The sequence below is a fragment of the Xenopus tropicalis genome, chromosome 2, assembly GCF_000004195.4.
Source record: "Xenopus tropicalis strain Nigerian chromosome 2, UCB_Xtro_10.0, whole genome shotgun sequence".
In the NCBI taxonomy this organism is placed as follows: domain Eukaryota; kingdom Metazoa; phylum Chordata; class Amphibia; order Anura; family Pipidae; genus Xenopus; species Xenopus tropicalis.
The window spans coordinates 33,809,109-33,821,130 of NC_030678.2; the positions used below are offsets into that span (position 1 = coordinate 33,809,109).

General features: G+C 41.5%; 1 protein-coding gene across 1 annotated transcript in view; it reads left to right on the plus strand.

Moving 5' to 3' along the window:
* The window catches only part of sez6 (seizure related 6 homolog), a 324,119-nt gene that overhangs the window by 221,265 nt on the left and 90,832 nt on the right, over nucleotides 1-12,022 (plus strand). The gene's annotated exons all lie outside the window — the stretch shown is intronic.

A 12,022-nucleotide genomic window follows, 5' to 3' on the forward strand; every position in this document is an offset into this window, starting at 1 on the left:
CCCAATTTTGCACAGTTTGTCACTGGGTGACTATGTTCCAAGTTTAGGAAAGTGGGCGGGGCCAGCAACAGCCAATCAGATTTCATTGGTTTACATTTAAACTGCGGCCATTCTTTAAATATTAATATTAAGGTCTCCAAACTTTGCAGAGCTAGTCACCAGGTAACTGCAGTTAGAAAAAGTGGGTGGAGCCACAAACAGCCAATCAGATTTTGATTGATTTTCAATGGGGAAATTCAACCTGCTGCCATTCTCACAGTATTAACACCAGGGCCACTAGGGGACTGCATTTTTAGGTTTTGAAAAGTGGGTGGAGCCACAAACAACCAATCAGATTTTGATTGATTTTCAATGGGGAAATTCAACCTGCTGCCATTCTCACAGTACTAACACCAGGGCCACTAGGGGACTGCATTTTTAGGTTTTGAAAAGTGGGTGGAGCCACCAACAGCCAATCAGACCTCACCTATTGAATTTTTTTGGTTAAATTTAAAATGCTGCTTTTCTCACACTATTTATGTCTGGGTTCCCAAACTTTGCACAGTCAGTCACTGGATGACTACATATTCAGGGTTAGAACAAGTGGGCGGAGCCACCAACAGCCAATCCATTTCCACCCATTAGATTTCATTGGTTTATATTTAAACTGATGCCATTATTTAAATATTAATTCCAGGGTTGTTAAACTTTCCAGAGTTTGTCACTGGGTATTTGCCATTTCAAGTTAGAAAAAAGTGGGCGGAGCCACCAACAGGCAATCACATTTCACCTATTTAATTTCAATGGTGAAGTGTAAAACGCTGTCAGTCTCACAATTTTTATGCCTGAGTCCCCAAAATTTGCAAAGTTGGTCACTGGGGGACTGCAGTTCAAAAATAGGAAAAGTGGGTTGGGCCACTAACAGCCAATCAGATTTCATCCATTGAATTTTATTGGTTTAAATTTAAAATGCTGCCATTCTCACACTGTTTATGCCAGGGTGCCCACTGTTTGTCACTGGGTGACTTCGGCGGGTCACAACCATCAATCACAATTCACCTTTTATTGGTTTAAATTTTAACTGCTGCCGTTCTTTAACTATTAATCCTAGGGTCACTAAACGTTGCAGAGTCACTGGGTAATTGCAGTTCCAGGTTAGAAAAAGGGGGTGGAGCCACCAACCGCCAATCAGATGTCACTCGTTGGCTTTCAGTGGGGAAATTTAAGTTGCTGCCATTCAGACACTATTAAAACCAGGGTCCCCAAACTTTGCACAGTGGTTTTTACTATATAACTGTGGCCCAAGGTTAGAGAAAGTGGGCGGAGCCCATTCAGTGACATGTTTTTCAACCCAACATGAAGTTTGTTCTGAAACTTACTTTTCTAGTTTGTATATGTAATTGCTATTGAAAGCAGCATTTGCTGAACTCCTGGTTGTTACTTTTTAAACAATGTTGCAAGTGCCAGGCTCCTCCAGCAAGTCAGGTCTGTCAGTCTGCTGCTTGTGTTACACTGTTTCAAATGCCAGAGCCCCCAGGGCAGAGTGATACTAATATTTACAGTTATTATTAGTGTATGTGAGTGTATAGATAGGTCAGTATGGGTCTGTATGTGAGTGGATAGATAGATCAGTATGGGTCTGTATGTGAGTATATAGATAGGTCAGTATGGGTCTGTATGTGAGTGGATAGATAGGTCAGTGTGGGTCTGTATGTGAGTGGATAGATAGGTCAGTATGGGTCTGTATGTGAGTGTATAGATAGGCCAGTATGGGTCTGTATGTGAGTGGATAGATAGGCCAGTATGGGTCTGTATGTGAGTGGATAGATAGGTCAGTGTGGGTCTGTATGTGAGTGGATAGATAGGTCAGTGTGGGTCTGTATGTGAGTGGATAGATAGGTCAGTGTGGGTCTGTATGTGAGTGTATATATAGGTCAGTATGGGTCTGTATGTGAGTGGATAGATAGGTCAGTGTGGGTCTGTATGTGAGTGGATAGATAGGTCAGTGTGGGTCTGTATGTGAGTGGATAGATAGGTCAGTATGGGTCTGTATGTGAGTGGATAGATAGGTCAGTATGGGTCTGTATGTGAGTGGATAGATAGGTCAGTATGGGTCTGTATGTGAGTGGATAGATAGGTCAGTATGGGTCTGTATGTGAGTGGATAGATAGGTCAGTATGGGTCTGTATGTGAGTGGATAGATAGGTCAGTATGGGTCTGTATGTGAGTGGATAGATAGGTCAGTATGGGTCTGTATGTGAGTGGATAGATAGGTCAGTATGGGTCTGTATGTGAGTGGATAGATAGGTCAGTATGGGTCTGTATGTGAGTGGATAGATAGGTCAGTATGGGTCTGTATGTGAGTGTATAGATAGGTCAGTATGGGTCTGTATGTGAGTGGATAGATAGGTCAGTATGGGTCTGTATGTGAGTGTATAGATAGGTCAGTATGGGTCTGTATGTGAGTGGATAGATAGGTCAGTATGGGTCTATATGTGAGTGGATAGATAGGTCAGTATGGGTCTGTATGTGAGTGTATAGATAGGTCAGTATGGGTCTGTATGTGAGTGTATAGATAGGTCAGTATGGGTCTGTATGTGAGTGGACAGATAGGTCAGTATGAGTGTCTGTGCTGTGTTTACTTGAAAAGGTTGAACTTGATGGTCTTTTTTCAACCCTTTGTAACTATGTAACTAGAGATAGAAAGGACAGGCAGACACTGCTTTTAATAGCAATTATATATACAAATAACTCAAAAACCATTACAAATATGTAATGAATGTATATTGCAAAGTTGCTTAGAATTAAGTTTTCTTTTATTAGGCAAAAATGTATTATTGGGGTTTACATGTCCTTTAAACCTGAAATTAATACTTTTTCTGAAATCTGAATACTCCCAGCACCGAGTACCTTGTCCAACATTGAGAAACAGGAGCTTACAAGATTCACTTTTAGTCAGAGTGACTGCAGCTGTATTACATAGGGAATAAATGCCGATAAATATTCTGTCCGCTATACACACTTGTACTTTAATATCCGCTCAAAGGAAAACTAAATTATTGAAAAATATTTTGAAATAATGTATATTTTCCATGTATTTTTTTTAAAACTTCCCAAAATATATTTCTCTTAGTCAGTGTTACTAAAGGAATCATAAAGTGGCTCAGCCAAAATTCAGCGTGAGGAGCAGAGTACATTGTCCACCCGGTTTCTCCTAAGTAAGCCCTTAGGGGAACGCACTTGTGCTACTAAGCACTTTAGCATTTGTGTCCTGGGCTAAAACTAATGCCCCATTATGTGTAATAAAATATAGAGAAATTCCTATAATTCCTACGCTGACATTTATGTTATATCTTTGCACAGACAGACATTAGGCCATGCCCATGAATGATGCCCCAAGAGCTTATTATTATTAACATTTATTTATAAAGCGCCAACATATTCCGCAGACCTGTACAATAAGTGGGTTTCATACATTGGACATACAGAGTAACATATAACGCAACTAATAACTGATACAAGAGGTAAAAAGAGCCCTGCCCAAAAGAGCTTACAATCTACAAGGAGAGAGGGTTGAGACACAAGGTGTGGGAATGGGCAAGATCAGAGTTAAGCAAGGTGAGAGATGTGGCACAGGTTATTGCTTTCAGCAGCACACCGAGGTTATGTTAGGATAAATTAGGGTAAGCTTCTTTAAATAAATGCATTTTTAGAGATCTTTTGAAGGCAGAGAGATTGGGAGAAATCTGACAGATTGTGGGAGCGAATTCCAGAGAAGGGGGGCAGCCCTTGCAAAGTCTTGAATGCGAGTGTGTGAGGGGGGAATGAGAGAGGAGTTGGGGAGCAGGTCCAGTGTTGGACTGGGACCCCAGGGGCCCACCAGAAAACCTTATACCATAGGCCCCCTCTGCAAACTATTTTTCCTCCTTTCCTCGCCCAACCTCTTTATTCTCCATTACAAAGAGAAGAACTAGGCTGCATTGCTTTTTGAATCTGCTTCTAAGTTCTGGCTTCAGAAAAGAAAATATGGATCCTAATATCTATCTTTCTCTCCCCAGTTTGATGGCCATGCTTTATGAATAACAACTGGCAAAGTCCACAGAAGTGTTTATCTGGTTACACTAACCCACTGGCCAGTTCAACATGCTTAATATGCGTTTCAAAAAGCATCAGTTAATAGAGCTTCTCCTGCAGAATCCGGCATTGAAATCTGTGTGTTTTCCCATGCAAGATTCCCTTAAAAACTACCATTCTACCTACTACAGTATTGCACTAGAGTCCCTGACTTTCTTATTAAATCCTCTACAATAAATCAACTAAGAACTTGCTATGCCACAAAGATTAGTAGTGTTTGCAAGGTAATGCTTCAGGGCAAATGCACCACGCAGCATGGATTAGAAGTTGAAGATGATTTTGATTTAGAGCATTAATAGACAGAACACTGGGGGCTATGTAAAAAAAGTGACTACGTTTGCCCAGGAGCAATCACCCATAGCAACCAATCAGCATTTAGAATTTGCTGGTCACCTATTTAAAAGCAAACATCTTAGTGGTTGCTATGGGTTACTGCTACTGGGCAAACAGTGATTTTTTTACATATGTGGCATCCTTCCATTTATTTTATATTGTACACAGATGTCCAGGGTATGATAAGTATTTAACATACATTGACCAGCCAATGACTAGACGGGCCAATGACTTCAAGAAGAAAAGTCATTTGCCAGATCTGTAGGGGGTAGAAAAGTTGTCAAAAAAAGTGCAAGAGTGCAGATAAGCGCAGAATGAAATATTTGCATGTCGCAGGAAACACATCTGCTGGTTGTGGACAAATAAAAAAAAAAAAAAGGCAAACAGAACAAACTCCTCTTATTTAGTTTAATCGTAACTACAGCCCATCAGTTTGCCCAGATGCAGCCCCTTTCCACCTGCTCATGTGAACAGAACATATGTTGCCCATCTTAACTCGGCACAAGGTGACAAAGAGATTTCATTGTTCCCTCCACCTTCATATCACTGGCAAACAGTCTCAGTGTTTTTAGTTATTATAGAGATCTGGAAAAGGCTGAAACCCCTCTAACATCAGTCTGACCCCCCAGGGATATTTGATCAAATAACTTTCACATTATAATAGCCATTGATGAGACCCATCATGTCTGGCACTATCAGGTCTTAGGGGGCATCTTGCAAAGGACAAGACGCATTTGGACACAAATCGTAATGTTTTTTCCCCCCAATGTATGAAAGCCAGTTCCTGGCTTTCTAGCATCATTATGGACAAAGCAATTTGGCTTCTATTTTGATAAACCAATGCTAGTTGTGATGACTGGAAGCAATTGGGTCATTTGTGGCATGCCCATGGATTAAAACTGCTTGAGAAACCCTTACTATTATGTCTAAATATCAAGTAGTATCTATAAAGCAAAGGTAGATGTTATTTTATTAAAAGGCTTCTATTTCTAGTTTAACCACTAGGTTGCACTGTTTAACAGGAGAAAGGAGGAAGGTAGGGTACTACATCCTCTTTGGCTGATGAGAAGGTGATTACCTCCCTGAGGAAGGCCACCTTGGAGTGGTAGGACTAGTTAAGTTAGACAGTTGTAGGGTAGTATAGTTGGAGCTCACTGCAGGTGGTAAAAGTCATTGATAGGTTAGATCGGGGGGGGTCAAACTACGGCCCGCGGGCCACATCCGGCTGGTCTTTTTAATCCGGCCGCCGACACAGGCCCCTTAAAAGAAATATGGGCCCTGATTGGTTGCGCCCCATGCGTGCACGTGATGTCAGCATGCACAGGGCGCAACCGTATAAAATGATGCAGCGGGGAGCCAGGTGGACAGAAGCAGCTGGAGGATGCAGGGAGCCGCAGGTCACTGGGGGGGGTGATGGAGGATGCTGGGAAGGACGCTGGGGGGAGCTGGGGAATGGAGCTGGAGGATGCTGGGGAATGGAACTGGAGGATGCTGGGGGTGGAGCTGCAGGATGCTGGGAAGTGGACCTGGAGGATGTTGGGGAGGATGCTGAGGTGGGGAACTGCAGGATGCTGGGGAGTGGAGCTGGAGGATGCTGGGGGGAGCTGCAGGATGCTGGGAAGTGGATCTGGAGGATGTTGGGGAGGATGCTGAGGTGGAGAACTGCAGGATGCTGGGGAGTGGAGCTGCAGGATGCTGGGTGGAAGCTGAGAGGCCCCATGATTTCTGATGGCAGCCCTGGGCACAACGCTGGCCCGGCCCGGCTGTAAGTCAATGCGGCCCCTGAGAAAAAAGTTTGCCCACCACTGGGTTAGATAAATAAGCAGTTGAGGCTCCAACTAGGAGAGAGAGGGACAAGTGTCCCAACTGTACCTTGCCCGGTGTGGAACCCAGTGAAAGGGGGACTAGGTGAGTGTGATGTAACAGCTTTGTTTGTGGTTTTGCTAAGGGTAGGACTGTTGCAGGAGAAGCCCACCAGGGCTGCTACTAAGGAGCCCCCCCACCCCCTCAGAGTCCCCCGACTGCCTGCTCACCAAACCTGCCTGCTTAGCCACTGCCAGCCCCACCCCCTGCAAGCGAAGGCAGCGGGGATTGGGTCAGGGTCTGCAGGGCCCACCAAGTTTTTTTACAGATGTCTTGCCGGCCCAGTCCGACCCTGCACTTGTTCACTTTTCATTAAGGTTAGATGGGTACATGGTCACTGCCATGTACAGGTGCAGGTACCCCTTCTGAATAAAGTCAATACACGTCCAGTTTTGCATCTAAGCTGGTGCTTTCTATGTAAATGTGCCCTCCACTGTTGCATTGCCGTTAGAAGCACTGTTTTTCCAGCCCTGCATAAAATCACAGAAAACTGCACCTCTGCCAAACTAAACACTGCAAACTGCTAAAGTTAATTAAACCCACAGTACTTTCCATTTCCTATAAGCGTCCTCTTTAAGGTCAACCGTTTCGCGCAGCAACTAGTTCATTACGGCACAGCGCCAATAGGAGACCCAGAACGCCATTCTAAAACATCTTTATTCATTTAGCAGCATTCACTTGGCATTTACATTTAAATTGTGTAAAGGGAAATAGCTTAGAGAAATTCAATAAACCCACAGGACAGATGTGGATTAACCTATCGCTCGCAGAGATGAATGCTGCTCATAGGGAGAGCTGGGTTGCAAGGGCTGGCCCACATCTGCACTGTTACAGTAACGCCGGGTGCAAAGATCCCTTATCCCAGCTGCAAAATTAGTCTGCAAACCGGCTCAGATTAAGGGGTAATTAAATAATTTAAAGCAATGTTATCCTGCTAAAGTTAATATCTGCTGTCTCAGGTTAAACGTGTATCCGGAGCACGCAGGCGGTAATGGAAATATAATTGGTGTGAGCAATTAGGTGATAATTTACCATAATTGCCTAGAAAGTTGGGAAGTTTTTTCGCTGAATCTTAGCACAGAGCCAATTCTGTATATAGGCCTTAGAAAGGGAGCTATTGTAAAGCATAATCACTGCCCTGGAAAGTTCCATCACACAGGGAAATTTGCACAACTATCACAATCCAGCATATTGTGGTGGATTGTTGGAATATTATGTTTTCAAAACAGGTGGGTTTTTGGTATACTTTTTGGAAGGGTTGTCGGAGTTCTCCCTCACACTCACACATTTTCACAGCTCATCTACTATGTGATTTGACTCCTGCTGGAATCAGTTTGTGTGCTCAGAGAAATCTCTAAAATGTGCTCCCTCAGCCTAACAAGGAGTACAACAAATGACTCTTGCTGACTGTCAGTCTGGGACTGAATTGTTTGTGACAGAAAATAAAAGCAAGATGACAGTTTCTGTAAGCCAGGGGTTCCCAAATTGTGAGGCTCCAACCCCCCCCCCCCAAATCAGTGCAAGGGGGCAGGATAGAGGCCAATGATGGTGAAATTGGCTCTAGTAAAGTCCATGGGGCCATGTTTTCAAAAGTCTGCAGCCTTGCTATGAGTTAAGAAGCCCCCAAACAAATGTCTAACTGCAGAAGGGGGCCACAGTCTTCCCTACGCTAAGCCTTAATTTAGCAAATATTTGGGTGTGTTTCACCTGGCAGCAACAAGCTGCTATTGTAAGTGTTGTTGTATGATGTAAATCATTAATGAAAATTGTAGTCATCCTCTGCTTTGCCCCCTCACCCACCACATACAGTCAGGTAGAGGGGACAAAAGTGAGAGCCTATTATTCATTATATAGTTTAGCACAGAATATTTGAGGTGAGTATGTGTCACAAGGGCATAGTATGGACACCCCATCCTCTATATTTAAGGGTATTTGCTCAGACCCACCAAGTGCACATTATATCCTATTTTTTGCACACAATTTATAAAGGGACCCTGGGGACAGAGCAAGGCGTGGGTTGAGGGGACCTGGGAAATTCTGCATAATGTAGTTTGGGGTTTTGTTTGGTTGGTGGGGGGGGTGTTTAGGGCAAAGGTTGTATGGAAATATTAGCAAAGTTAATAGGTTATAAGGAGGTCAATACATTGATACTGCCCTTATATAGCTTATAGATTTAGAATTATTACCTAAGATATTCCCATTCTACTGGGCACGGAGCAGGAGGATTGATCACTTACATGACCCCCACTAAAGGAATTTTATTGTATTTTTTTAATTCTTTTTTAATTTAATCTACCATTCATCCTTTTTTATTCTTAATTGGCTTTTGTGCTTTTGAATGTAAGTAATGTTGTCTTAATATATTCTGTTTCTTCAATTAGCTAGAATGTACTGAGTGAAACTGTGAATATGGCAACTGGCACTGCTTGTACTGAGAAATGCAATTCTGTCCTCCTCACTTGTATTGCCTGCTCACCTTATTTGACCACAGGGCAGCAGCATATTTCTTAGATTCAAATAAAAGAATACTCAATAGCCCTAAAGCACTAGCTACTACTGTATGTGTTCGCTCTTTCTTTAATATGTTTTAGGAAATATGAGGAGAACTGAACTACCACCTGACCACTGAGAAACAACATATATTTTCATGTTTCCCAAACAAACCCAGTCAGTTCTTAACTTTACTTCTGCTGTCCTCAGCTAAATCAGTGCACATCGGGCCAAATCTTAACGTCATCTCCTAAAAGCAAAGCCATCAGGACAACAGTAGAGTTTACATGAAGGGTAATTGTATAGAATATTATGATCTTGTAGCACACAGTACATTAGAGGGCTGAATTTAAATGGAGTCAATATCTAGGGGCACATTTACTAATCCACGAACGTCCGAAAAGCATCCGAATGTGTTTTTTTCGAAATGATCGGTATTTTGCGACTTTTTCGAGCGATCAATACGAAAAAGTCATGACAATTCGCGAAAGTCGTAATGGCTATGAAAAAGTCGTGACAATTCACGAAATTTGTAATGGCTATAAAAAAGTTGCGACAATTCACGAAAGTCATAATGGCTATGAAAAAGTCGCGACAATTCACAAAATTTGTAATGGCTATGACAATTCGCGCAAGTCGTAACGGCTACGAAAAAGTCGGAAAAAAAAAAAAGTTGCGACAATTCACGAAAGTCATAATGGCTATGAAAAAGTCGCGACAATTTACGAAATTTGTAATGGCTATGACAATTCACGCAAGTAGTAACAGCTACGAAAAAGTCACAAAAAATACGAAAAAGTCGCAAAATGTTCGTTTTCCAATCTGAATTTTTCCCATTCGGATTCGTGGATTAGTAAATCAGCCCCTTAGTCTACAATCAATTGCCTAGTAACCAGTTATCTGCAAGATGTTAGAAAGCACTTTATGTGCTCCATGTTACCTTTTTCTATGATTCCAGATATATAGCTCATAGCTTGCTGGCCATGGCTAGCTTCATGTAATTCTACAGGGCTGGACTGGCCTAACAAAATATCAGAGCATCTCCCAGCAAGCAAACCCCTATTGGGCCTCAATCTAAGAGAATTGCCATTAGACCATATACTATATGGTCCTATCAATATCGAAGTGCTGTGAGAGTGGGCTACAGTGTCACAACCTTTGGTGGGACCTAGAAGACAAGGTCCAACAGTGAACTTCTAATATTCCTAAATTTACAGTAGGACTTGCCTATATATATTCAAGATTCATTGAGTTACCAGTGTCCCCATCTATTTATTATACATTCATTTATGAAAGGTTGTTTATTAGCCACTTCCTTTTGCAACCCAAGAAAGCCCTAGCTACCAATAACCAATCCGCCTTCCCAGGGGGGCAAACGCGCTGTGTACACACTAAATGATTTATACATATTACTCATAGCAAAATCCTCCATTTAAGAAAAAACATCTAATTTATTAATAAATCACCCCTGGCAATTGATTAAAAATTTACAGATGACATAGCAGCAAAGAAAACATTGTAGACATAAATTAGATATGATATTTTCCCAAACACAGAAATATAGCCATACATTTTCATTGCATTCGCACAGCTTTTACTTTTTAATGTGGCATTGATGGTTTTTGCAGGAAGGAGAAAAACACTGTTAAAAAGGAGCTAAAACCTGAAAAGAAATGAAACCAGAACTGTTGTACTTTTAGTTTTAAGCTTGATGTCCCAGCCCACACATGCAGCACCCCATAGCAGTCATATCTCCAAAGGTGTCCCATCTTTCTTTTCTGCTCATAATCCATCTAGAAAGGCAGTACTAATTGCATTCATTTGAATAGAATTAGTTGCAATCGATTCAGCCCAGCAATTTACATTTATTAGAAGTGTCCCTTGATTTCATAACTGTACATGCTAGTGGATCTAATACTTTCTAATACACATCCTTACGATTTACTAATCAGGACTAATATTATATATATATATATATACACATCAGGAGAGAGCCGGCACTCATGTCAATCGGGTCACAATAGCCTGGGTGCAGGTCCAAGTGAAGAATTAGATACAGCAGCGAAGAGATCCGCACTCACAGGACTTTTTCAAAGGCTAATGATATAGCCGAAACATTAGTCTTCTCAATAAACACCAGATTAATTCTATAAGTCCTTTTTTCAAAGGCTAGTGATATAGCCGAAACGTTAGTCTTCTCAATAAACACCAGATTAATTCTATAAGTCCTGTGAGTGCGGATCTCTTCGCTGCTGTATATATTTATATATATATATATATTCCTTTATCATTTAACCCCTTGGCCAACTCTGATCACTCAACACAAGGATCACATGATCAAAGGCATTAGGCAAGAGGTTAAGAATAGAGAACTATAAAATGCTGATATAACATGGCCTTAGTAATTACTCTGTTTAACAGATGAATGCACAGAAGCCAATGCAGTCTGGCACAGGCACTGTTATTACTAATTAACAATACAGAATGTGTGTTTTATAAAAAAAACAAAAGATGACCAAATCATCCCTTTAGATAATGTTATAGTAAACTCATCTTATTATCCATAGAAATCCTACAGCCAATAAAACAAGACATACCTTCCTTGAAGCAGTGTTTTCCTAAAACACCTCTCATTTTACACAGTAGCATTCTGTCCAAAAGTGCAAAGTTCAGAGACAAATAGCAACCTTTTTTCCAGAATTTCAGGATAAATGTGGGGGAGTGCTAAATATGGGGCCGTTTATTAAACATTACATCTCTTGCCAAGTTCATCAGAGCTGGCTAAATTACCTTATCACAGCCAGTCTGCCTGTATTTTTCTAGACACATGCACTATTTTTCATATGATCTGGTACCCTTGGGCTGCATTGCTGCTAAGCACACGTGTATAACATCCAAGAGTGCAAAACTGTTCATCTGTTTTATCTATTTGCATTTGTAAATGAGCCCAATAGTGCGTCACACACATAGGAAATGTCTCATCAATGCATTTAGAGTAGAGCTCACCCTGGAATATTATAAATGGCCCCTTACAAGCACCTTACACCTTGAGGTAGAAGAAAGCAGGTATCTTGACATTAAATCACTTGTACCTAAAATGTTATGTTTCTGTATATTACTGAAACCTTCTCCTGTATTTACTGCTTCCAAGTGGAACAGTAACCAGATTGTGTCCTTGGAAGAGACAATAATATTAAGAGAGAAAAATGGCAGCCAACGTGAT